The following is a 26,657-nucleotide window of genomic DNA, read 5'->3' as shown; positions in this document are numbered from 1 at the left end:
AGTTTTATTGAGATATATTCACATACCATACAATCATCAGTGGTGTACAATCAACTGTTCATAGTACCCTCATATAGTTATGCATTCAAAACTGAAATCTATTTTTGAATATTTTCCTTACACCAGAAAAAATAAGAATAAGAATAAAAAATAAAAGTAAAAATGAAAACCCAAATCATCCCCCTCATTCCACCCTATTTTTCATTTAGTTTTTGTCCCCATTTTTTCTACTCATCCCATCCATACACTGGATAAAGGGAGTGTGATCCACAAGGTTTTCATAATCACACTGTCTCCCTTGTAAGCTACATTGTTATACAATCATCTTCAAGAGTCAAGGCTACTGGGTTGGAGTTTGATAGTTTCAGATATTTACTACTAGCTATTCCAATATATTAAAACCTAAAAAGTGTTATCTATATAGTGTGTAAGAATTTCCACCAGAGTGATCTCTTGACTCCATTTGAAATCTCTCAGCCAGTGAAACTTTATTTCATTTCATTTCACTTCCCTTTTTTGTTCAAGAAGATGTTCTCAATCCCATGATGTCAGGTCCAGATTCATCTCCGGGAGTCATATCCTGCATTGCCAGGGAGATTTACACCCCTGGGATTCAGGTCCCACATAGGGGGGAGGGCAGTGAGTTCACCTGCCTGATTGGCTTAGCTAGAGAGAGAGGGCCACATCTGAGCAACAAAGAGGTACTCAGGGGGAGACCCTTAGGCATAATTATAAGCAGGTTTAGCCTCTCCTTTGTAGTAATGAACTTCATAAGGGCAACCCCCAAGATAGAGGGCTCAGTATACCAAGCCATCAGTCCTCAATGTTTGTGAGAACATCAGCAACAATCCAGGTGAGGAAGCCTAACACTTCAGCATTTTCCCCCACCTTGAAGGGGGAGGGGGGTGAGAGGCACATATTTATTTTTATTCTCTGCCAAAATTACTTTGGGCTTTGTCGCTATTTCACTCTAATCTATACAAACCTACCAGGTCTCACTTCCTATTCAAAGTTCCATGTAATTATGTTGTTTGAACAAACTGACTGTACAAGTTATATTGTTTACAAAATACAGATCCTGCACCAAATAAACATCTTTCCCCTTGTTCTCACATGGAAGCTGAAGTTTTAAAATACAGTCAGTCTTGACCTTTATCCTTTGGCCCGATGTCCTAGTCTTAACCAGATCCGCTTCATTCATATCTGTACTTGAAGTCTGGGCTCTTTTTCAGCCTTTTTTTTTTTTTTTTTTTAAGTTGCTGTATGCACTAATACTGGCATTCATATCTGCCGAGCTCTAGCTCTGAGTTTCAGGTGTCACATAGATACCCAATGTTCCAGAGATCAATCAGGTTATACAGAAAGGGATCAGCATCTCAGATGGTTTTTTTGTCTTTTTGTTGTTGAGTTATAGGTATTCTTTATATATACTTGACATTAAACCCTTTTCTTAAATGTGGTTTCCAAATATTGTCTCCCATTGCATAAGCTGCCTTTTTACTTTCTTGACAGTCTTTGATATGCAAAAGTACACAGTTTTGAGAAGAACCCATTAATCTATTTTTCTTTCATTTCTTACACTTTGGGTGTAAGTTCCAGGAAACCACCTCTTATCACCAGATCTTTAATATCTTTCTCTACATTTTCTTCTAAAAGTTTTATTGTCTTAGCTCTAATGTTTGGGTTTTTGATCCACTTTTAATTTTTGTATAAGATGTGACATAGAGGTCCTCTTTCATTATTCTGGTTATGTATATCCTGTTCCCCAAGCACTATTTGTTGAAGAGGCTGCTCTGTCCCAGTTGAGTGGACTAGACCACCTTACTAAAGATTAACTGTCCATAGATGAGAGAGTCTAATTCTGAATACTCAATTTGATTCCATTGGTCACTAAATCTTTCTGCTAGTACCATGCTGTTTTGACCACTGTAGCTGTGTAAAAGTCTTTAAACTCAAGTAGTGTAAGACCACCCATTTCATTTTTCTCTCTCAAGATATTTTTAACTCTTTTGGGCACCATGCCCTTCTAAATAAAGTTTATTATTGGATTTTCTATTTCTGCAAAGGAAGTTGGAATTTTAATTGGTATTGCATTGGATCTATAAATCAATTGGGTATAATTGAAATCTTAACCACATTTAGTCTTCCAATCCATGTAAACAGCATGTCATTGAGTTTGTTTAGGCCTTCCTTGATATTGTTTAGCAATGTTTTGTAGTTTTCTGTTTATGTCTTTTATGCCCTTGGTTAAATTTCTTCCTAATTATTGGACCCTTTTGGTTATTATTTTAAATAAAATTTTTTCTTGATTTCCTCCTGTGACATTTCTTTACTAGTGTATGGAAACAGTACTGATTTTGCATATTGGTCTTGTATCTTGCCACTTTGATGTACCTATTTATTAGATAAACTACTCATTTATTAGTAGTTTGCTGTAGATTTTTCAGGATTTTCTACAGATAGGATCATGTCATCTGCAAACGGAAAATTTTGCTTCTTCCTTTCCAATTTGAATGTGTTTTATTACTTTTTCTTGCCTATTGTTTCTAGCTAGAACTTCCAGCAAGTTGTTGAATAACAATGGTAACAGTGGGTGATCTTGTCTTCTTCCTGATCTTAGAGGAAAGGATTTCAGTCTTTCCCCATTGAGTATGATGTTAACTGTGGGATTTTTGTGTATTCTTTTTATCATGCTGGAGAGTTTCCTTCTATTCCTATCCTTTGAAGGGTTTCATCCTGAAAGAATGTTGAAATTTGTCAAATGCCTTTTCTGCATCAATTGAGGAGATCATGTGGTTTTTCTCTTTAATTTATTGATGTAGTTTATTATGTTAATTGGTTTTCTTGTGTTGCATCATCTCCTTGCATACCTGGAATAAAACCCACTTGGTGGTGGTGTATAATTCTTTAAACATGCTGCTGGGTTCAATTGCAATTATTTTGTTAAGGATTTTTACATCTATATTCATTAAAGAGATTGGTCTTTAATTTTCTTAATACCAAAGATAATTCATCTGGCTTGGTACTAAGATGATGTTGGCTTTATAGAATTAGTTAGGTAGCTTCCCCTGTTCTTCAGTTTTTTTGAAGAGTTTTAGCAGGATTAGCATTAATTTTTTCTTGAATGTTCGGTAGAAATCACACGTGAACCCATCTGGTCTTGGACTTTTCTTTTTGAGAGCTTTTTAATAACTGATTCAATCTCTTTACTTATGACTGGTTTGTTGCAGTCTTCTATTTTTTCTTGAGTCACTGTTGGTTGTTCATGCTTTTCTAAGAAGTTGTCCATTCCATCTAAGTTTTCTAGAGTGTTAGCACAGTTGTTCATAGTATCCCTCATAATCTCCTTTATTTCTGTGGAATCAATAGTTATACTTCTGATTTTATTTATTTGCATCCTCTCTCTTTTTTTCTTTGTCATTCTGGCTAAGGTCCATCAATTTTATTGATTTTCTCAAAGAACCAGCTTTTGGTTTTGTTTATTCTCTCTATCATTTCATGTTCACAATTTCATTTATACCTGCTCTAACTTTCATTATTTCTTTCCTCCTGTTTGCTTTTGGGTTAGTTTACTGTTCTTTATCTAGTTCCTACAGATGAGTGATAATTCCTTGATTTTTGGTTTTTTTATTTTTTTTTAATACATGCATTTAGGCAATAAAACTCCCTCTTAGTACTGCCTTTGTTGCATCCCATATTTAGATATGTTGTGTTCTCATTTTCATTTGCCTTGAGATATTTACTGATTTCTCTTGTAATTTCTTCCTTAACCCCCTGGTTTTTAAAAGTTTGTTGTTTAGCCCCATATATTTGTGAGTTTGCCAGCCTTCCACCTGTTAATGATTTCCAACTTCATTCCATTATGATGTGAGTAAGTGTTTTGTATAATTTTGATCTTGTAAAATTTATTGAGACTTGCTTTGTGACCTAACATGTGCTCTATCCTGGAGAATGGTGCATGAGCACTTGGGAAAAAATGTGTATATTGCTGCTGTGGGTTGCAATGTTCTGTAAATATCTAGGTATAGCTCATTTATCCTATTACGCAAAATCTCTGTTTCCTTACTGATCCTCTGTCTAGATGCTCTATCTATTGATGAGATTGGTGTATTGAAGTCTCCATCTATTATTGTAGAAGCGTATACTTCTCCCTTCAGTGTTGTCTTTGTTTGCCTCATTTACTTTGGAGTACTCTGGCTCAGTGTATAAATATTTATAAGTTTTATGTCTTCTTGATGAATAGCTCCTTTTGTTAATACATATGTCCTCATTTGTCTCCTTTAATTGGTTTACATTTGAATTCCAATTTGTCTGATATTAGTATAGCTACCCTCACTCTTTTCTGTTGTTGTCTGCATGAATTATATTTTTCCAGACTTTCACTTTCAACCTATTTTTGTCCTTGGGTATAAAGCTGGTCTCTTGTAGACAGCATATAGATGGATCATATTTTTTTAATCTATTCTGCCAGTCTATTCTTTTGATTAGGGATTTTAATCCACTAACATTTAATGTTAATACTGTGAATACTTTCTTCTCCCATTTTTTTTCTGTTGGATTCTATATGTCATATCTTACTTTTTTTTCTTTTTTTACCCTTACTGATAATCTTCATTTCTACACTATTTTTCAAACCTCTCTCTCCTGTCTTTTCCTATTTGCCTACAGCACTCTGATTGGTATTTTCTGTAAAGCAGGTCTTTTGTTCACAAACTCTCCATGCCTGTTCATCTGAAAATATCTTAAACACTCCCATATTTTTTGAAGGCAGTTTTACCAGATATAGAATTTTTAGTTGGCAGTTTTTCTCTTTCAGTATCTTAAATATATCATACCACTGCCTTCTTACCTCCATAGTTTCTGCTGAGATAACAGTATATAGTCTTATTGAGTTTCCCTTGCATGTGATGGATTGCTTTTCTCTTGCTGCCTTCAGAATTCCCTTTTTGTCTTTGACATTTGACAATCTGATTATTATGTCTTAAAGTAAGTCTATTTGGATCTATTTGTTTGATATACACTGCGATTCTTGGACCTCTAATTTTATGTCTTTCATAAGAGTTGGGATATTTTCAGTGATTATATCCTCTATTATTCTTTCTGTCCCTTTTCCCTTCTCTTCTGGGAAACCCATAACCCATATATTCAGATGTTTCATGTCTTCATTCAATTCCCTGAGACCTGTTCATATTTTTCAATTTTTTTTAACCTAGCTGTTTTTTTTTATGTTTGTAGTGTTTCATATGTCCTGTCCTCTAGTTCATTACTGCCTTCTTCTGACTCTTCAAATCTGCTGCTGTATGTCTCCACTGTGTTTTTCATCTCTTCTATTGTGCCTTTCATTCCCATAAGTTCTTCTGTTTGTTTATTTCAAGCTTTCAAGTTCTTCTCTATATCACTTAGTGTCTTCTTTATATCCTTCATCTATTTTGCCATATTTTCCTTAAACTCATTGATTCGATTTAGAAGATTTGATTGAACTTCTTTAATTAATTGTTACAACTCCTGTATCTCATTTGGAGCATTAGTTCATTGCTCTGGCTGAGCCATATCCTCATGCTTCTTAGTATAACTCATGATTTTTCTGATGTCTAGGCATCTTATTTTCTTGATTAGTTTATTCTGAAGGTTGTTTTCTCTATTTTCCCTAGGGTTTTCTTGTTAGTTGTCTTTGTTCTTTATCTGTTCTTTGACATTCAGTTCAACTTATTTTAGACCTCTAACATAGCTTCTGATCAGAATTTTTCATCTCTTGTTTTTCTGGTTCTTGCCCATGGGGAAGTGACTCCAAAACAGCCTGCTGTGATAGTGGGAGAGGGTTGCCAGTCTCCACAGCTTGGGAGACATTACCTACAGTTCTGCACTGTGATCTCAGCTCTTCCAACCATCCAGATTGGCTTTTGATATGTGTCTGCTCACAGAAGTCCTCCAAACAGTTGTTCCAGACAGTTGCTGGCCATTTGCTACCTGCCCTAGTAGACAAACTAAATTCTACACATCCCTACTTGGCCATCTCACCCTGCCTCTCTCATAAAGGTTTAATATCCAGACTATGTAATTAAACCCTTCCACCTAACAACAACAACAACAACAAAAAAAAAAAAAACAACCCAATTAAAACAAGGGTAAAAGACTTCAATAGACATCTCTCCAAAGAAGATGTACAAATGGCCAGAAAGCATATGAAAAGATGTTCAAAATCTTAAGCCATCAGTTAAGTGCAAATCAAAACCACAGGGAGATACCATTTCAAACTCATTAGAATGGATGCCTCTAAAAAAGTGGAAAATAACAAGTGTTTGAGAAGATGCATAGAAATAGAACACACATTCTTTGCTGTTGGCAATGTAAAATGATGCAGCTGCTGAGGAAGCCACTTTGGTAGTTCTGCAGAAAGCTAAGTATAGAACTACCATATGACCCAGAAATCCCACTACTCAGTATATACTCCAAAAAATTGAAAACATGGATTTGAACAGATATTTGTACACAGATGTTCTTAGTGGTATTATTCACAATTGCCAAAAGATGGAAGCAACCCAAGTGTCCATTAACCTGTTAATGGACTATAGTTAATAGTACAATTATAAAGATATGCTATCATCAATAATAACTGTGCTGGTTTGTATATTTATGTCCCCCACAAAAAGCCATACCCTTTAATGCATTCTTGTAGGGGCAGATGTATTAGTGTAGATTGGCTTGGAACCTATTGGTTCAGTGTCCATGGAGATATGACCCACCCAACTTAGGTGATAACTCTGACTGGATAATTTCCATGGAGGCATGGCACTGCCCATTCAGCATGGGCCTTGTTTAGTTTACTGGAGCACTATATAAGCTCGGACAGAAGGAGCATAGCTAGCTGGAGCTGAGACAGACATTTTGAAGATGGCCATTGGAAGCTGATACAGACATTTTTGAGAATGTCATTTTGAAATGCAACCTGGGAGCGAGCAGATGCCAGCCACGTGTCTTCCCAGATAACAGATTTTTTGGATACCAATGGCCTTTCTCCGGTGAAGGTGCCCTTTGTTGATGGACACTTTATGTCCTTAAGACTGTAACTTTGCAACCAAATAAACCCCTTTTATAAAAGCCAATCCATTTCTGGTATTTTGCATTCTGGCAGCATTCACAAACCAGAACAGTAACAAATGTTCCATATCAAAATAAGGTGTTAATGATAGGGTGGTATATGGGAATCCTGTATTTTATGCATGATTATTTTGTAGATGCTTCTCTAATAAAGTAAAAGAAAATAGTGCATTAGTACATTCTATGTAAGAACAATAAACATATTCTATTAATTCCATCTGTTTTTCATGAGAAGAAAAAGGCATTACTGCATGTCACTAGGAAGTGTCAGTTCAGATAAGGAATTTTCTGGAGGACTTCCTTCAATACTGCTGTACATAAAAAAAACACACGACACCTTGGTAAATTTTCTATGTCACTTATTATCCGCCATCAAAGATATTAAATGAAATGGACTTTGAGGACTGTTATTAAACAAAAAGGAAGCTATTGAAGAATGATTTACATTTAGGCAGATGCTTTATATATTAAATTAAATTAAACAATTTTTGCCTTGTAGGTTGTTTGAATGTACAAAGAATTTACTTAGTATTTCCAGGAGAGTGCTAGGTGAAAGCTATTCTGATAAATTTTCTGGAAGATGGAAGTTATATTTTACTGTAGTAAAAATTAGTATACTTTAAAAATATTATGAGAAACAGAAATGTCTTGAGAAAGTTGAGCTTTTTCCCCAATGTACATAAGAATTCCATATGGGCTAGTAGTAGCCCTAGGTGTAAGACAATCTTCTGTGATATTTCATATATATTAATTTATGTGATCACTACAATTGTCATATGAAGGAGGTTTCATTATACCCATTTACAGGCCAAGATCAGAGTGAATTTACATGATTTACCAAGGTCCCAGAAAATTTATAAGGACGGTGTAATATTTGTGTTCAGACAATGGTGTGTTGATATATATTTATCAACCAGGTTTTTGGCCATAAGGATTCAGAGGAATGGGGAAGAGTGCTAGTTTGTGGCATTTTGTGAATACTCTGACTATGGCAGATTTCAAGTTGCCAATGTGACATTGCTGAATGGGGAGTTGGGAAGAGATGCACAGTAGCACACTGTTATATGGTATTTGTAACCATAAATATAAAATAGACATAAACAACATTAAAAGCCTAGAAAATAGTAAAAGGTAATTTTTTAAAAAGTGATGAGTTTTGAGTATTTGTTACCTTTGTTTTTAATATAATTTAAATGGAAGTTTATACAATTTAATTTTTAATTATATATTCACTTAACAGCTGGCTAGAAAAAATCCTGAAAATTTATCAGTCAGCTCCCATGAACTGGTATGAGCTGGCTCCAGCTGATCATTATGCCCAGGTCTTTTTCCAGATCCCAACTCTTTTTATGACATGATAGGTGGCTTCAGTATAGATGTATCATGTTAGCGCATAATGTAGAGAAAAAACGCTGGGGTTAGCAGACCTGACTTAAACCTGGCTGCACCACCAGCCAACTTTGTGACCAAGAGCAAATTAAGTCACCTCTTTGGCTTCAGTTTCTGTCTGCTCAACAAGGAAGTTGAAATCTCAAATGTTCATAGCCATGGAAAACTGTTTTTATTTACAGCCTTTAAAGACTACTTTTTCCTGTTAAAAGCAGAACTATTTTTGTTAAGTGGAATGTGGAAGGGGTGGGGAGTTGCTTCTTATATGTGTGCTATTCTAGTGCCCTTTAGGATGCTCTAAGGAACCTCTAAGTTCTAAACTTTTTCTTAATATTATGTTCGGTGATCAAATATGTTTGTTCTAAATAATTGCACACTTTGATGCTATACTAAAAAACATATTTCAAGTCACTTCCAAGGTAAAGTACTTATGATTCCCTCTTCTGCTTTAATTGCCCTTATTAGTCCACACTAAATAAAAACAATGAAAATTAACATTTTCCAAACAGAACATCTCACATTTCCTCCAAACCTCCTCCTCTCCCCTGATCCGCATCTCAATCAACAGAACCGCCATTCACTCTGTTTGTGAGGATAAAAACCTTGGAGTTTTACATATTAGCAAGTTGCACTGCTGGCATCTTTATTTTCTTATTCATTGATTCAAAAATTATTTACTGGTCAACTATTATTATGTGCCAGGTACTGTTCTAGGTTTTATGAGTAAGCAGTGAATAAAACAAAATCCTTTCTCCCAGAGAACTTCAGTTCTAATATAGGGAGACAGAAAACAAACAAAAAAACAAACCAAACACCAGTTAATAGTATGCCACATGGTAACAAAATTTGTGAAGAAAAATAAAAAGTGTAGGTAGCTGGAAATTGACTGGTGGGAGTGGTAGTTTGGTAGAAATCGCTTTATCTGATGAAATTAAATGAGGGTAGAGACATGAATGAAATGGCAAAAGAGGCTCTTTGGGATATCTAAAGAAAGCTTATGCCATTGCTAAGTGCGAACACCTTGAGGTGAACCATATTTGGCATTTTTGCAAAATAGCAAGGAAGCCAGGGAGTGTGGACCAGAGTGAATGAAGAAGAACAGGAGGTGAGGAAAGACAGATAGCCACAACCTTGCAGACTGTGAACTTTATTGAAATAATGAAATGGAATTTATGAAATAAGAACTTAATGTTTTATTCTGACTGGATGTCATAAGTGATGCTGTGTCTTGATTTGACTTATTTTTAGAAAGGGTCACTCTCTATAGATTTGGGAAGAGGTGGTGAGAAGCTTGAAAGCAGCAAGTTAGAAGTAATTAGTTGGTTGTTGAAGTAATCCAGGCAAAGGATGGTGGTCTCTTGAATCAGTGTGGAAGCAGTGATGGTGCTGAGAAGTGATCAGAAACTTATTACATACTTGAAATTTATACCTTATGTTATTGGTGCACTTCAATTCATTTTCTGTCATACTCTTTCTCTTACTTGGTTTGATCCATTCACACCAGACTCTTTGCTATTGCTTGAACTTTTTATAGACTTGGATGCATGAGCCCTTTAAACTTGATCTTTTACTTTCTGAAACACTCTGTAACACTCCCAGGGAGTCTCATGGCTGGTTCTCTTGCTCTGTTCAGATCCTTGCTCAAATGTCCACCTGATGAAGGCCTTCCCTCTCCATCCTATCTAAAATAGTAGCCACCACCATTCTCTAGTCCTCATTCCACTTTAACTTTTCAACATAGCATATAATATCATTACCTTAAATATATTAAGTATTTATTTGTTTTATGTTGTGGATCTCACCTATTCCTTGAGAATATGTTTTGTTCCCCAATGTCAAAACCAAATGCCACTTTCTAAAACATCATATCATTTTTGCATTTACTAACTTTGAATCATTCCACATTTCCTTAGGTGCTGATCGTCATATGGCACCGATAAATGCAATCACATCCTGGTGAGTATTACCATCTAATCACTCAATTTCCAAATTTCAAGAGAGGGAAAGTGTCTGTCTTGCATAAACTTACTTTTTGGCACAGTTAGACCCTGAGATAAATACCCTTCAAGTGTCTGTATTTCAGTATACATTTGTACAGTCAGCTCCCTGTTCCCAACCCAATTTGCCTGGATCTCACCTTGCTATTCTCGGCATAATGATGCAAAGAATGAAGCAGATTGACAAGGGGTAAATTATTACAATTGTGCTTGGCTTTTGCATGAAGGAGAGCATTGTATACCCTTGAGGAGTTGGTATTAAAATGTATGCTCTTTGAGCTTCTATGCTAGGGGGATTTGAGGTGCACTTAGCTCAGTAGATTTTGTCCACATAAAGCACTTTTGTTGAAAATTTGCTTTTCTCCTGCTTATTATTATCAACCAAACAACCTACTTTTGTCAAAATTGTAAAGCATTTGCTGTTTCTCTTTCCTTTCTCAATTCCCATTATATTTCCTGGCTTCTTTCACCTTCCTTCTTTTTTTTTTTTTTTAAATATTCATTTTATTGAGATATATTCACATACCACGCAGTCATACAAAACAAATCGTACATTCGATTGTTCACAGTACCATTACATAGCTATACATTCATCACCAAAATCAATCCCTGACACCGTCATTACCACATACACAAAAATAACAAGAATAAAAATTAAAGTGAAAAAAGAGAAATTAAAGTAAAAAAGAACACTGGGTGCCTTTTTCTCTTTGTTTGTTTCCTTCCCCTGTTTTTCTACTCATTCATCCATAAACTAGACAAAGGGGAGTGTGGTCCTTATGGGTTTTCCAATCCCATTGTCACCCCTCATAAGCTACATTTTTATACAATTGTCTTCAAGATTCATGGGTTCTGAGTTGTAGTTTGATAGTTTCAGGTATCCACCACCAGCTACCCCAATTCATTAGAACCCAAAAAGGATTGTCTATATTGTGTGTAAGAGTGCCCACCAGAGTGAACTCTCGGCTCCTTTTGGAATCTCTCTGCCACTGAAGTTTATTTAATTTCCATTCACATCCCCCTTTTGGTCAAGAAGATGTTCTCCATCCCACGATGCTGGGTCTATATTCCTCCCCGGGAGTCATATTCCACGCTGCCAGGGAGATTCACTCCCCTGGGTGTCAGATTCCATGTAGGGAGGAGGGCAGTGATTTCACCTTTCAAGTTGGCTTAGCTAGAGAGAGAGGGCCACATATGAGCCACAAAGAGGCATTCGGGAGGAGGCTCTTAGGCACAACCATAGGGAGGCCTAGCCTCTCCTTTGCAGCAACAGTCCTCCCAAGGGCAAATCCTGTGGTAGAAGGCTCAATCCATCAAACCACCAGTTCCCTATGTCTGTGGGCATGTTAGCAACCATCGCGGTGGGGCAGGCCAATACCCCTGCATTCTCCACCAGTTCCTCAAGGGGGATCTGCATATTTTTTTCCTTGTTTTTTTTTTTAAACTGTTTTTTTAAACCTACTGTATGAAAAATAAAAAAGCATAAAAAATTTACCTTCCTTCTCTTTTCATAATAAGCCTACTTCTCTTCTAGACCACCTCCAATATCAACTCCCATTCCTTTATTATATTAATTTTAGTTTCTGATGCATTAGGCAGAAAACAATCTAAATAAATGGATTTATACCAAGTCATACACCAAGTTGATTTATATACAAATCAACCCTACCTCCAACTCCCTCATAACATGTGCATTCATTTTTACCTTTCCAAGGTCATTTGCACATTGATACGAATTTGGTTTCAGATAATGTGATGAGTTTAGCTTTAGGTTTGCACCAGTTTGGCATAAAGTACAATCTTTAAGGGACAAGAGGAGAGATAGCATGGAGGAGAATCTGTCTGGCCACGCTCATGGAGCAATTTTTTTTTTTTTTTTTTTTTTTTTTTAATCATCATTTTATTGAGATACATTCACATACCACGCAGTCATACAAAACAAATTGTACTTTCGATTGTTTACAGTACCATTACATAGTTGTACATTCATCACCTAAATCAATCCCTGACACCTTCATTAGCACACACACAAAAATAACAAGAATAATAATTAGAGTGAAAAAGAGCAATTGAAGTAAAAAAGAACACTAGGTACCTTTGTCTGTTTGTTTGCTTCCCCTACTTTTCTACACATCGATCCATAAACTAGACAAAGTGGAGTTTGGTCCTTATGGCATTCCCAATCCCACTGTCACCCCTCATAAGCTACATTTTTATACAACTGTCTTCGAGATTCATGGGTTCTGGGTTGTAGTTTAATAGTTTCAGGTATCCACCACCAGCTACCCCAATTCTTTAGAACCTAAAAAAGGTTGTCTAAAGTGTGCGTAAGAGTGCCCACCAGAGTGATCTCTCGGCTCGTTTTGGAATCTCTCTGCCACTGAAGCTTATTTCATTTCCTTTCACATCCCCCTTTTGGTCAAGAAGATGTTCTCCATCCCACGATGCCGGGTCTACATTCTTCCCCGGGAGTCATATTCCACGTTGCCAGGGAGATTCACTTCCCTGGGTGTCTGATCCCACGTAGGGGGGAGGGCAGTGATTTCACCTTTCAAGTTGGCTTAGCCAGAGAGAGAGGGCCACATCTGAGCAACAAAGAGGCATTCAGGAGGAGACTCTTAGGCACAAATACAGGGAGGCCTAGCCTCTCCTTTGCAGCAACCGTCTTCCCAAGGGTAAAACTTATGGTAGAGGGCTCAACCCATCAAACCACCAGTCCCCTATGTCTGTGGTCATGTTAGCAACCATGGAGGTGGGGTAGGCGAATACCCCTGCATTCTCCACAGGCTCCTCAAGGGGGCACTACATCGTTTTTTTTGTTTTTTTTTTCCTTGTTTGTCTTTTTTCTTTTTTTTTTTTTTTTTAACTTTCCCTTCTTTTTTCAAATCAACTGTATGAAAAAAAAAGTTAAAAAGAAAACAAACATACAATAAAAGAACATTTCAAAGAGACCATAGCAAGGGAGTAAGAAAAAGACAACTAACCTAAGATAACTGCTTAACTTCCAACATGTTCCTAGTTTACCCCAAGAAAGTTACATACTATAGCAACATTTCAGTGAACTTGTTCCTACTACATCCATCAGAAATTAACAGACCATAGTCATTTCTGGGCATCCCCAGAACGTTAAATAGTTTATCTGTTCTTCTTGGATTATTGTTCCCCCTTCCTTAATTGCTCTCTACTGCTAGTTCCCCTACATTCTACATTATAAACCATTTGTTTTACATTTTTCAAAGTTCACATTAGTGGTAGCATATAATATTTCTCTTTTTGTGCCTGGCTTATTTCGCTCAGCATTATGTCTTCAAGGTTCATCCATGTTGCCATATGTTTCACCAGATCGTTCCTTCTTACTGCCGCGTAGTATTCCATCGTGTGTATATACCACATTTTATTTGTCCACTCATCTGTTGATGGACATTTGGGTTGTTTCCATCTCTTGGCAATTGTGAATAATGCTGCTATGAACATTGGCGTGCAGATATCTGTTCGTGTCACTGCTTTCCGATCTTCCGGGTATATCCCGAGAAGTGCAATCGCTGGATCGAATGGTAGCTCTATCTCTAGTTTTCTAAGGAACTGCCAGACTGACTTCCAGAGTGGCTGAACCATTATACAGTCCCACCAACAATGAATAAGAGTTCCAATTTCTCCACATCCCCTCCAGCATTTGTAGTTTCCTGTTTGTTTAATGGCAGCCATTCTAACCGGTGTTAGATGGTATCTCATTGTGGTCTTAATTTGCATCTCTCTAATAGCTAGTGAAGCTGAACATTTTTTCATGTGTTTCTTGGCCATTTGTATTTCCTCTTCAGAGAACTGTCTTTTCATATCTTTTGCCCATTTTATAATTGGGCTGTCTGTACTATTGTCATTGAGTTGTAGGATTTCTTTGTATATGCAAGATATCAGTCTTTTGTCAGATACATGGTTTCCAAAAATTTTTTCCCATTGAGTTGGCTGCCTCTTTACCTTTTTGAGAAATTCCTTTGAGGTGCAGAAACTTCTAAGCTTGAGGAGTTCCCATTTATCTATTTTCTCTTTTGTTGCTTGTGCTTTGGGTGTAAAGTCTAGGAAGTGGCCTCCTAATACAAGGTCTTGAAGATGTTTTCCTACATTATCTTCTAGGAGTTTAATGGTACTTTCTTTTATATTGAGATCTTTGGTCCATTTTGAGTTAATTTTTGTGTAGGGGGTGAGGTAGGGGTCCTCTTTCATTCTTTTGGATATGGATATCCAACTCTCCCAGCCCCATTTGTTGAAAAGACCATTATGGCTCAGTTCGGTGACTTTGGGGGCCTTATCAAAGATCAGTCGGCCATAGATCTGAGGGTCTATCTCTGAATTCTCAATTCGATTCCATTGATCTATATGTCTATCTTTGTGCCAGTACCATGCTGTTTTGGCAACTGTGGCTTTATAATAAGCTTCAAAGTCAGGGAGTGTAAGTCCTCCCACTTCGTTTTTCTTTTTTAAAGTGTCTTTAGCAATTCGAGGCATCTTCCCTTTCCAAATAAATTTGATAACTAGCTTTTCCAAGTCTGCAAAGTAGGTTGTTGGAATTTTGATTGGGATTGCATTGAATCTGTAGATGAGTTTGGGTAGAATTGACATCTTAATGACATTTAGCCTTCCTATCCATGAACATGGAATATTTTTCCATCTTTTAAGGTCCCCTTCTATTTCTTTTAGTAGAGTTATGTAGTTTTCTTTGTATAGGTCTTTACATCTTTGGTTAAGTTTATTCCTAGGTACTTGATTTTTTTAGTTGCTATTGAAAATGGTATCTTTTTCTTGAGTGTCTCTTCAGTTTGTTCATTTCTAGCATATAGAAACATTACTGACTTATGTGCATTAATCTTGTATCCCGCTACTTTGCTAAATTTGTTTATTAGCTCTAGTAGGTGTATCGTTGATTTCTCAGGGTTTTCTAGATATAAGATCATATCATCTGCAAACAATGACAGTTTTACTTCTTCTTTTCCAATTTGGATGCCTTTTATTTCTTTGTCTTGCCGGATTGCCCTGGCTAGCACTTCCAGCACAATGTTGAATAACAGTGGTGACAGCGGGCATCCTTGTCTTGTTCCTGATCTTAGAGGGAAGGCTTTCAGTCTCTCACCATTGAGTACTATGCTGGCTGTGGGTTTTTCATATATGCTCTTTATCATGTTGAGGAAGTTTCCTTCAATTCCTACCTTTTGAAGTGTTTTTATCAAAAACGGATGTTGGATTTTGTCAAATGCTTTTTCAGCATCTATTGAGATGATCAATTGATTTTTCCCTTTCGAGTTTTTAATGTGTTGTAATACATTGATTGTTTTTCTTATGTTGAACCATCCTTGCATGCCTGGAATGAACCCCACTTGGTCATGGTGTATGATTTTTTTAATGTGTCTTTGGATTCGATTTGCAAGTATTTTGTTGAGGATTTTTGCATCTATATTCATTAGGGAGATTGGCCGGTAGTTTTCCTTTTTTGTAGCATCTTTGCCTGGTTTTGGTATTAGATTGATGTTAGCTTCATAAAATGAATTAGGTAGTGTTCCATTTTTTTCAATGTTTTGAAAGAGTTTGAGTAAGATTGGTGTCAGTTCTTTCTGGAAAGTTTGGTAGAATTCCCCTGTGAAGCCATCTGGCCCTGGGCATTTATTTGTGGGAAGATTTTTGATGACTGATTGGATCTCTTTGCTTGTGATGGGTTGGTTGAGGTCTTCTATTTCTTCTCTGGTCAGTCTAGGTTGTTCATATGTTTCCAGGAAATTGTCCATTTCTTCTACATTATCCAGTTTGTTGCCATACAGTTGTTCATAATATCCTCTTATAATTTTTTTAATTTCTTCAGGATCTGCAGTTATGTCACCTTTTTCATTCATTATTTTGTTTATATGGGTCTTCTCTCTTTTTGATTTTGTCAGTCTAGCTAGGGGCTTGTCAATCTTGTTGATCTTCTCAAAGAACCAACTTTTGGTGATATTTATCCTTTCTATTGTTTTTTTGTTCTCTATGTCATTTATTTCTGCTTTAATCCTTGTTATTTCTTTTCTTGTACTTGGTTTAGGATTGGTTTGCTGTTCATTTTCTAGCTTCTTCAGTTGATCCATTAGTTCTTTGATTTTGGCTCTTTCTTCCTTTTTAATATATGCGTTTAGTGCTATAAATTTCCCCCTTAGCACTGCTTTTGCTGCATCCCATAGGTTTTGGTATGTTGTGTTCTCATTTTCATTCGTCTCTATATATTTAGCAATTTCTCTTGCTATTTCTTCTTTAACCCACTGATTGTTTAGGAGTGTGTTGTTTAACCTCCAGGTATTTGTGAATTTTCTAAGTCTCTGATGGTTATTGACTTCTAATTGTATTCCATTGTGGTCAGAGAATGTGCTTTGAATAATTTCAATCTTTTTAAATTTATTGAGGCTTGTTTTATGTCCCAGCATATGATCTATTCTGGAGAAAGTTCCGTGAGCACTAGAAAAGTATGTGTATCCTGTTGATTTGGGATGTAATGTCCTGTAGATGTCTGTTAGATCTAATTCATTTATCAGATTGTTTAGGTTTTCAATATCCTTATTGGTCTTCTGTCTGGTTGATCTATCTATAGGAGAGAGTGATGTGTTGAAGTCTCCCACAATTATTGTGGAAACATCAATTGCTTCCTTTAGTTTTGCCAATGTTTCTCTCATGTATTTTGTGGCACCTTGATTGGGTGCATAGACATTTACGATTGTTATTTCTTCTTGCTGAATTGCCCCTTTTATTAGTATGTAGTGGCCTTCTTTGTCTCTCAAAACATCCCTGCATTTGAAGTCTATTTTATCTGAGATTAATATTGCTACACCTGCTTTCTTTTGGCTGTAGCTTGCATGAAATATTTTTTTCCATCCTTTCACTTTCAGTTTCTTTGTGTCCCTGTGTCTAAGATGAGTCTCTTGTATGCAACATATTGATGGTTCATTTTTTTTGATCCATTCTGCGAATCTATATCTTTTAATTGGGGAGTTTAATCCATTTACATTCAACGTTAAAACCGTGAAGGCATTTCTTGAATCGGCCATCTTATCCTTTGGATTATGTTTGCCATATTTTTCCCTCTCTCTATTAATATCCTTTATTGTACCCATACCGAATCTCTTTAGTACTGAACCTTTCTCCAAGTCTCTCTGTCCTGTCTTTGTTTCTCTGTCTGTAGGGCTCCCTTTAGTATCTCCAGTAGGGCAGGTCTCTTGTTAGCAAATTCTCTCAGCATTTCTTTGTCTGTGAAAAATTTAAGCTCTCCCTCAAATTTGAAGGAGAGCTTTGCTGGATAAAGTATTCTTGGCTGGAAATTCCTCTCACTCAGAATTTTAAATATATCGTGCCACTGCCTTCTCGCCTCCATGGTGGCTGCTGAGTAGTCACTACTTAGTCTTATGCTGTTTCCTTTGTATGTGGTGAATTGCTTTTCTCTTGCTGCTTTCAGAACTTGCTCCTTCTCTTCTATGTTTGACAGTGTGATCAGTATATGTCTCGGAGTGGGTTTTTTTGGATTTATTCTATTTGGAGTTCGCTGAGCATTTATGATTTGTGTATTTATGTTGTTTAGAAGATTTGGGAAGTTTTCCCCAACAATTTCTTTGAATACTCTTCCTAGACCTTTACCCTTTTCTTCCCCTTCTGGGACACCGATGAGTCTTATATTCGGACGTTTCATATTATCTATCATATCCCTGAGGTCCATTTCGAGTTTTTCAATTTTTTTCCCCATTCTTTCTTTTATGTTTTCATTTTCCATTCTGTCATCTTCCAGGTCACTGATTCGTTGTTCAACTTCCTCTAGTCTTGTACTATGAGTGTCCAGAATCTTTTTAATTTGGTCAACAGTTTCTTTAATTTCCATAAGATCATCCATTTTTTTATTTAGTCTTGCAATGTCTTCTTTATGATCTTCTAGGGTCTTCTTGATTTCCTTCATATCCCGTACTATGGTCTCATTGTTCATCTTTAGTTCTTTGAGTAGCTGCTCTAGGTGTGTCTCTTCTGGTCTTTTGATTTGGGTGCTTGGGCTTGGGTTATCCATATCGTCTGGTTTTTTCATATGCTTTATAATTTTCTGTTGTTTTTGGCCTCGTGGCATTTGCTGACCTTGATAGGGTTCTTTTAGGGTTTGTAGACCAGTTGAAGTCCTTATCTCTAATTTATCAGATCTACAGCTTCGTGGAGTACACTTTCTCTAACTAACCAGCAGGTGGCGTCCACGAGACACCTGTTCTCCACAAGCCAGATCTCCCCTGCTTAGCCTTTTTGGTGAGTGGGGGAGTGAGTCTTGTGGGGCCCAATTGGTGTCCCAAGCTTGCGTGTGTAGTTGGTGTTGTCTGCCCTGTATGTGGGGCGTGTTTCTGGGCAGTCGGGGAGGGGGGGTGGCCCTAACAATCAAATCTCCCTGATGATCCTAGAGTTTTAAAGCTACTGCAATAGTCTAATCCTTCAGTTCAGTCCTGCCACAGTTTGTCTCTGCCACTGACCCACAAGTCTTTGGTATTGGCGTATGGCTCCTGAGACTTGCAAGTGGGCCCCTCTTCCAGGCTGTGCACCCCGGGTCCTCTGTTGAGGGATGACTGTGCTATGTCGCAGGTGAGTGCCGTCCCCCCAGGGCAGTTCTGGGCTTCTGGGCTGTGTTGGGAGGCTCCCAGTCTGCTCAAATGATGGCTGAATGGGGCTCTGTTAATTCACACTGCTCCCCCTTCCCAGCTCTGGGACATTCAGCTGAGGTTGCAGGGAAGGCTAATGTCCACGCCCAGTTTTGTGGTGTGTGCCTGTTATTTGAGGCACTTCCGTCACACTGGGTTGTCTGGGGCAGCTCTGGGCTATGGGGCTGGCGATGGGCAGGAGTGTTTCCTGTCCACCAGGATGGTGGCTGTGAGCGGACACCCCCCTTTTCTTGGGAAGTTGTGTTGTTTAGTGAATTTTCTCAGCCACTGGATTATTGCCTTTTGTCTCAGAGCTCTCTTAGTTCTGCTCTTGACTTGACGTGCCCAAATTTCAATTCTTTGAAGCTTTCTGTATTGAGAGATTTCGCTGATCTCAGCAGTTCCACGTTTTCATGAGTGTTGTATGAAGTACGCCCAAAGACAGATTGCTCTGTGGTGTCCAGTCCACGCAGTTCCTGGCTTTTTACCTACTTTCCTGGAGGAGTAACTAAAACATACAGCTCACCAGTCTGCCATCTTGCCCCGCCTTCTCATGGAGCAATTTTTGTTTTGTTTTGTTTTGTTTTGTTTTTACTTATTAGAGGGAGAAACTGATACTGAACAAAAGTGGTGGGTTCTCTGCTTGATGCACTCAAATGACCAATCTGGAGACACGGGTTTCAAAGAGAGACACTGCATATTGCTAGGCACAAAGCAGGAGTCAGATGCCTATCGGCCTAAAAATCTGTCTCCCTGAACTGCAGTAACTCTAATGGTTTTATAGAATTAAAACAAGGGCAGGTTTTATGATAATGAGTCCAAGGTTGGAGATGATGAGGTTAGAGTTGATCTAATTATTGAGCATGCACAGATTTACTACAGGCTTAGTCATAGAATGTATGTAAGAAAATGGCAGACTTAATAAGATAATGGGCATGATTTTTAGTATTATAATAAGGTATTGGTCATTTACAGGTTAAAGTTTAAGCTACTGCACATGTCAGACAGGCCAAGCTTGGTTAGAAACAGCTTTGTCTATTAAGATAGCCTTGGAATTGGGGTGGGTTGTTTCTGGGCTGACTCAATGTCCTTCATTAATAAACATTTGGGACTGTCTTTAGTGATCATAAGACTCTAAAGTGGAAAAACTGGATAAAGAGGGTAAAAGTGAGAATCAGTCACAAGGTTTTTACAATCACAAGGGCACAAGATAAAGGCTAAATAGTTATATAATCATTATTAGAGATCAAGCAATGGATTACAGTTCAGAGATTTCAGGTATTTCCCTCTGTCTATTTTAATATACCAGAAAGTAAAAAGGAGTCTCTATATAATGATTCAGTAATCACAATCATCCCCTAAATCCCAATTCTTGATTACAAAACCAATATGAAGGAAACTAATCTCAGGCCCTTTTAAATATTCTCAGTCATATGAGCACTTAAAATGTGACTATTGCAACCAAAGAACTGAACTTTTAATTTCATTTAATTTTTATTTATTTAGATTTAAATGGCCATATATGGCTAGTGGCTACTGTATTTGGCAATTCTGAAATAAGAGGTAGAGATATTGGCCTAATGGGCTTAGGAAAAAGAGTACATTTACTATAATTATTTCTAAGAGAGAGATCTGGAAGGATTGGGCACTGTCTTGCCACTTTCCTACTAGATTCTTACTTTAAGCTCACATTAAATATTGCTAAATGTAGGAAAATTTAGACTCCAATCAGTCAAGTATACCTAAGGACTTCCAAATATATCCTGGCAAAAGGAAACCTACTGTTACCTGGAAAATTCTAAAGCCTTTTCCTTTGGGTATGGCTTAAAGACAATATCTTGTTTTACGTTGCTTCCATTTTCCTTTTCTTGACTCTCCCAACAAATGTTTGATTCAAAACAAACAAAAAATCCTATTAAGGAATTATTATGGAACTCAATAGCAATTTTCATTTATGCCTATCTTCTACAGTAACTGAAAAGTTTTTCTTTTCCTGATTACAACACTCATCGTTCTTCATATATATTTGGTTAGAGACCTGATTTGTTTAACATGATAATAAAAGCCAACAGTAACACTGTGCTTACTATGTGGCAGACCTATTATAAATGCTTTATATATTAATTCCTTTCATTCTACAAAGTAGATATTGTTATTATGTTCACCATACAGAGTGGAAAACAGTATGCTCATTTACCCACAACCTTTTAATTTAGGACAAGTATTTTATCAATGTGAGAAATGTTAGAAGCTCTTTACTCCTAAAAATATATTTTTTTGCTATTACAAATTTGCTCCTTATTTGAGAAAAGTTGGTGCTTATTAAACCTGATGTTCAAATATAAATTAATGACTAACTGAAAATCCAGTTTTTCTTTATTCAATATATTTAGTCTCATATTTATATAATAATTTTTGACAGAGAAGTGATTGGACAAAATGATCATCACCTCTTTTGGAATTTTGGGGAAAATTGTGTCTAACATTTTTCAGGGCAAGTAGAAGAAAGAGACACCTCAGTGATTTCAGCTGAGCTATTGCACACAATTTCACTTGAGTTCCTGAAATCTGACCTTCCTTTATTGTTCCTGTTTTAGTTTCCTTATTGTCAAAGTGAATACCTTGCAATCTGTTGTTGTAAATGATGGAAATTTATTGCTCATGTTTTTGAGGCTAGGAGAAGTCCAAACTAAAATCCTCATCAAGGCAATGTTTTCTGTGGCACTCTGGAGCTGGCTGCCGGTGGTCCTTTATCCCGGCTTTTTTGTCACATGGCAAAGTACACAGTGGCCTCTCCTGGCTTATCCTTTCCCTTCCAGGTTCCATTAACTTTCAGTTTCTTGCTGCTCCCTCTGGTTTTCTCTATTTGTGAACTTCTCTATTAAGATCTTCGGTAACAGGATTAAGACCTAGCCTGAGTCAGGTGAGCCACACCTTATCCGAAAGTAATCTCATTGAAAGTTTCTATTTACAAAATTTGACACCCACAGGAACCGATTAAGTTTAAGAACATGTTTGTCTGAGGTACATAGCTCCAAAACTATTTTTCCATTATTTGCCCAGTATCCATTGTAGATGGTACTGAGAATCTATAGATATCACATCCACAGACCCTAACTTTAAAATGTTCATAATCTAGTAGAGACAACCAAAAAATAAAGGCATTTCTCAGGAAATATTTTTAGGCTCTACTAAAACATGATGCTTAATATAGATTTTTTCAATAACATACTTATCACATCAGGAAATCTTTTCTCATATTATGACATTTAAGTGTTTCTGATTGATAACCTCAGAGATTTACTCTTGTGAGCCAAAGGACCTTCTATACTTACTACTCTAAACTTGAAGTGGTTGGATATAATACACAAGACTTTAATACTCTATGGTACTGTTTCTCAAAACTGCTGACTGTAAATACATATCTCAAAGTTTACATTAGCAATTATCCATGGAAGTCAAATATCCTCAGGTAACTGGGGGAAATTGCCTTTTGATTAAGCATTTGCTAAAAAGACAGAACAACACCAATTTATTTAATATTGAAATTATAATTGCAGTTTGTACCTTGTTTCCTTCATTGAATTACTGTTAACTGTCTCCTTTTCCTGTTACCAGTTTAAGCTGCCACTAAAATTTTTCTTTGGCACTGCTCTTGGAGCAAGAAGATCTGGATTCAAGTCTCAGGTTTTCATATCAATAGTTGTAAAATCTTTGACAGGACACGAAGACAATATTTTAAAAATTAGCTCACCTCTTTTGTGCCAAACACATTACTCAGTAATTTCATGTGTCATTTTTTTTTCAAAACATAATTAATCAAGGTTTCAATAGTAAAGTGGCTGAACTGGTATTCAACTCATAGTTTTCCTAAAGTCGAAGCTCTTAATCACGAAAAACATACATTCAGCTCCTTCTTTTCCTTCTTCTCCCTCTTCTTCTCCTTCTGCCCCTTCTCTTTGTCTCCTCATCTCCATTAAGCATGTCTTTTGGCCATCTCTTCAGCAACCCTACTGCAAGTGAAATCATGAAAGACATTTCTTTAAAAAGAAACAAGCTCACTAGTCAGGTGAAGAATTGAACAAGAACTTCATTATCAATGTTTTATAGGGAGTAAAATTTGTTATTTAGTTCACCAATATTGGACTCTATCCAAGTGAATTTATATATTTAATACAATAGAAACTCATGACGAGATCTCCCTCACTCATAAAGCTGTCCCTAAAATTTGCTGTCAGATTTAGCAAATAAAAATATAGGACACCTAGTTAAATTTGAATAGTATACAAAAACAAATTAGTCACCATTTGTCTGAAATTTGAATTCAACTGAGCATCCTGTATTTTACCTCGCAACCCTAGGGAAAACATCTTCCTCTCACAAAACTCAAGTGGCCATGACTACATATTTTAAGAGAGAGGCAAATAAAAAAAAGTCAATATGACCTTTTAATATCAATCAGTGGCAAAACACTTTGCTGCTTTCACACATCAGAAGCAGAGCATAAACAGATGAAGTAAGGGACCTGATGACATTTTACCAGTGAGAGAGGTGTGTGGACACTGTTACACCCTGGTATACTAGCACTGAAATCTCCACACCATTCTTACATGTCACAGTTGATACTAACAACCCAAATGTAACTGGTCTCCAAGAGATTTCAGACAGGGGATAACAGAGGGACTCAGAACTGCAAATTTGGGCAGCGTTTTATGAATTCATGATTAGTATAGTGCCAGGTTTCTACATTGTGAAATATGTTTTCCATAATTCAAAACATTTTTAATATTTTAAATAAAAGCTTTCTTGAACCAAATGTATTTTCCCATTTCTAACTCACATAATTTTTATTATTTGGTTCCCTCATCCAGAACAATGAAGCAGGCCAGTTCCCTTTTTGCCTGGATCCTTTGAAGAACCTTCCATTTTTTCTTTTTTTTTTTTTCTGCAGTTGGGTCATTTTTACTTATTGCAAATTTCTAGTTTCTCTTGACAGTCTGAAAACTTTCTGCCTCTGTATAATCTGCTGCCTAATTCTTTCCCTATCCCCCAAAAGTTTTATCCTGTAGCAGACATAATTTATTCTTCAATGCTTATTTGAGAAGACTTTCCATGTCCTTGCCAAAAAGCAAGCCATTGCCAAATGGAATTCCTGTGTGGAGTTCTTTCAAAATCATGTCTTCCAACCAGAGGTGCAGCCAAAGAGCTATCTGGGCTGCCACATTAGTTGTCATACTTTTCAAAGTCGCTGGCAGGCAGCCGAAAGCACAGTCTGCCAAAACCTTCACTTCCATTTTAACCAGAGCACAGGTCTTCAAGGACGTTCTCTCAACTCTCATAGCCACTTAGAAATGGCTCCAGCAGCTCTGCCAGTTTCCTGACTGAATACGAGTTCCTGCTGCTTTGAAAGTTTGCTAAAGGGAAACATCTGTTTTGCTATGAGTTCAGTTTAGTTTCCATTGAGGTAAGCTTTTTTGTCTTTTATGAAATGTTAGCAATTTCAGTGTCTGTGTTTTTAGCAGCTTCCCATATTTCAGCCTTTAAATGTAAATAATTTTGCATTTTATTGTGTTCCCTGGGAGTCATGAAATTGATCTTTTGAGGCTCGTATTATCAGTGTGATATTAATTAGAATCTAATATATAGACTCTGCTTTCTATTGTTTAGTTTCTCCTTTCTTGCTCCCCGGCCTTATAACATAAAAATTGTTTGATATGGCTATGGTTAATTAGCCCATGCATGCTCCACTATTTTCCTTAACTAATTATTTGTAATTTAGTTATAAATTATAACTAACTCTCTTTAAAATTTACTTCTGAATCATTCACCCTTTGGCATAATTATATGGCAATTTACTTTCTTACCTAAGATGTGCAACTTCTGATATCTTTGAATGAGGATGCCTTCAAATTCTAAAACTAATGTCTTCTCTACCCCTTGGATACCTGGAATTTTCTTTCATGATGGTATTTTAAGAATTTTTACTCTACAACTTAGCTAACAAGATTTAACTCCATAAAAAAAAAAATCAGCAAACAACAATAAAGGATTATCCATGGAAAAGAATTAGAATTGAAAGGATAAGTTTTAGAAATCAACTTTCTTTTGCTGTGGACATTGAATATCTTTTCTTCTAATACATTCTTAAACTTATTCTTAGTTGGGTGTATTGAAAACAGTGTAAGTGTTCGGTCAGTCAGAAGAAAGTTTAATTCTTTAGTATGATGCCTAATTACTCATCTTCTTTCTATCTTTAATAATTATTAAGTTGCCAATAATTTCCAAAAATACATCTATTATTCATATTCTCTCCTCTGGGTTTCTAATCTACATATCCGTCTCTTAATTGGATCTTTCAACTAAAATGTTGTACAGACAACATGAATATAATCTATGTAAAAAAATGCAAAACCACACTCTTCATTTTCCTTCCCAATTCTTCTTACTCTCTTTTCTGTCACTGGGAATGGAACTGCCATCCTCCAAGTAATACATTCCAGAAATTGACACATCTTCCTTGATTTCTTCTTTTTCCTCACCTCTAGCATCTAAATAATAATGAAGTCCTATCTGTTCTTTTACATCTCTCTTCAGTCTATCTGCTTCTTTCTGTCCTGGCACAGATATACCCTTGTCATACTCTAATTACTGTCTGCAGGATTCCATTTCCAACTTTTAACTGGTCCTTCAGCTATAATTCAACTCTCGGTCTAATCCAATCTCTGATCAGCAGCCAAAATATTGTTTCTAGAACATAAATGTTACCTGGTCCCTTCTCTGCTTTAAATTTTTTAATTCAAATACTTTAATATGATTGTAAAGCCTTTGCAATCTGGTCCATTATCACTTCAACCTCATAAATTGTCTCTCTGACTTTTTTGTTCCCAATATATTGAACTACTTGCTAGTCTGAAGGCTTTCTTGTCACGGCCCTTCCCTATGCTATCATTCCACATATATAGAATTTGTTCACTCTTAAGCTTGCCCTTCTCCATCCTGCTTTGTGCCCCCAGGAAGGCTGATTCAAAGAGCTACATTCACAACTTCTCTTACTTCAGCTAATAGGGAGCACTGGTGAAAGGTTGAAGGGGGTTGTTCTAGTTTGTTAATGCTGCCGGAATGCAAAACACTGGAAATGGATTGGCTCTTATAAAAGGGGGTTTATTTGGTTACACAGTTACAGTCTTAAGGCCATAAAGTGTCCACCAACAAAGGGTACCTTCACTGGTGAAAAGTCATTGGCATCCAGAAAACCTCTGTTAGCTGGGAAGGCATGTGGCTGGCATCTGCTTGCTTCTAGGTTGCGTTTCAAAATGACATTCTCCAAAATGTCTGTATCAGCTTCCAACAGCTGTCTTTAAAATGTCTGTCTCAGCTCCAGCTCACTATGAGCTCCTTCTGTCTGAGCTTATATAGTGCTCCAGTAAACTAAACAAGGTCCATGCTGAACGGGTGGGGCCATGCCTCATGGAAATTATCCAATCAGATTTATCACCTACAGTTG

General features: G+C 36.8%; 1 long non-coding RNA gene across 1 annotated transcript in view; it reads left to right on the top strand.

Moving 5' to 3' along the window:
- Window positions 1-26,657, top strand: part of LOC119518781 — a 161,159-nt gene that overhangs the window by 121,708 nt on the left and 12,794 nt on the right. The window contains exon 3 of the long non-coding RNA XR_005213846.1: window positions 10,401-10,443. This is a non-coding gene — a long non-coding RNA (uncharacterized LOC119518781). The remainder of the gene's footprint in view (window positions 1-10,400; window positions 10,444-26,657) is intronic.

This window comes from Choloepus didactylus, chromosome 2, assembly GCF_015220235.1.
Source record: "Choloepus didactylus isolate mChoDid1 chromosome 2, mChoDid1.pri, whole genome shotgun sequence".
Classification (NCBI taxonomy): domain Eukaryota; kingdom Metazoa; phylum Chordata; class Mammalia; order Pilosa; family Megalonychidae; genus Choloepus; species Choloepus didactylus.
Note: the sequence above shows the minus strand (reverse complement) of the source record. Positions and strands in the feature narration are given on the sequence as shown.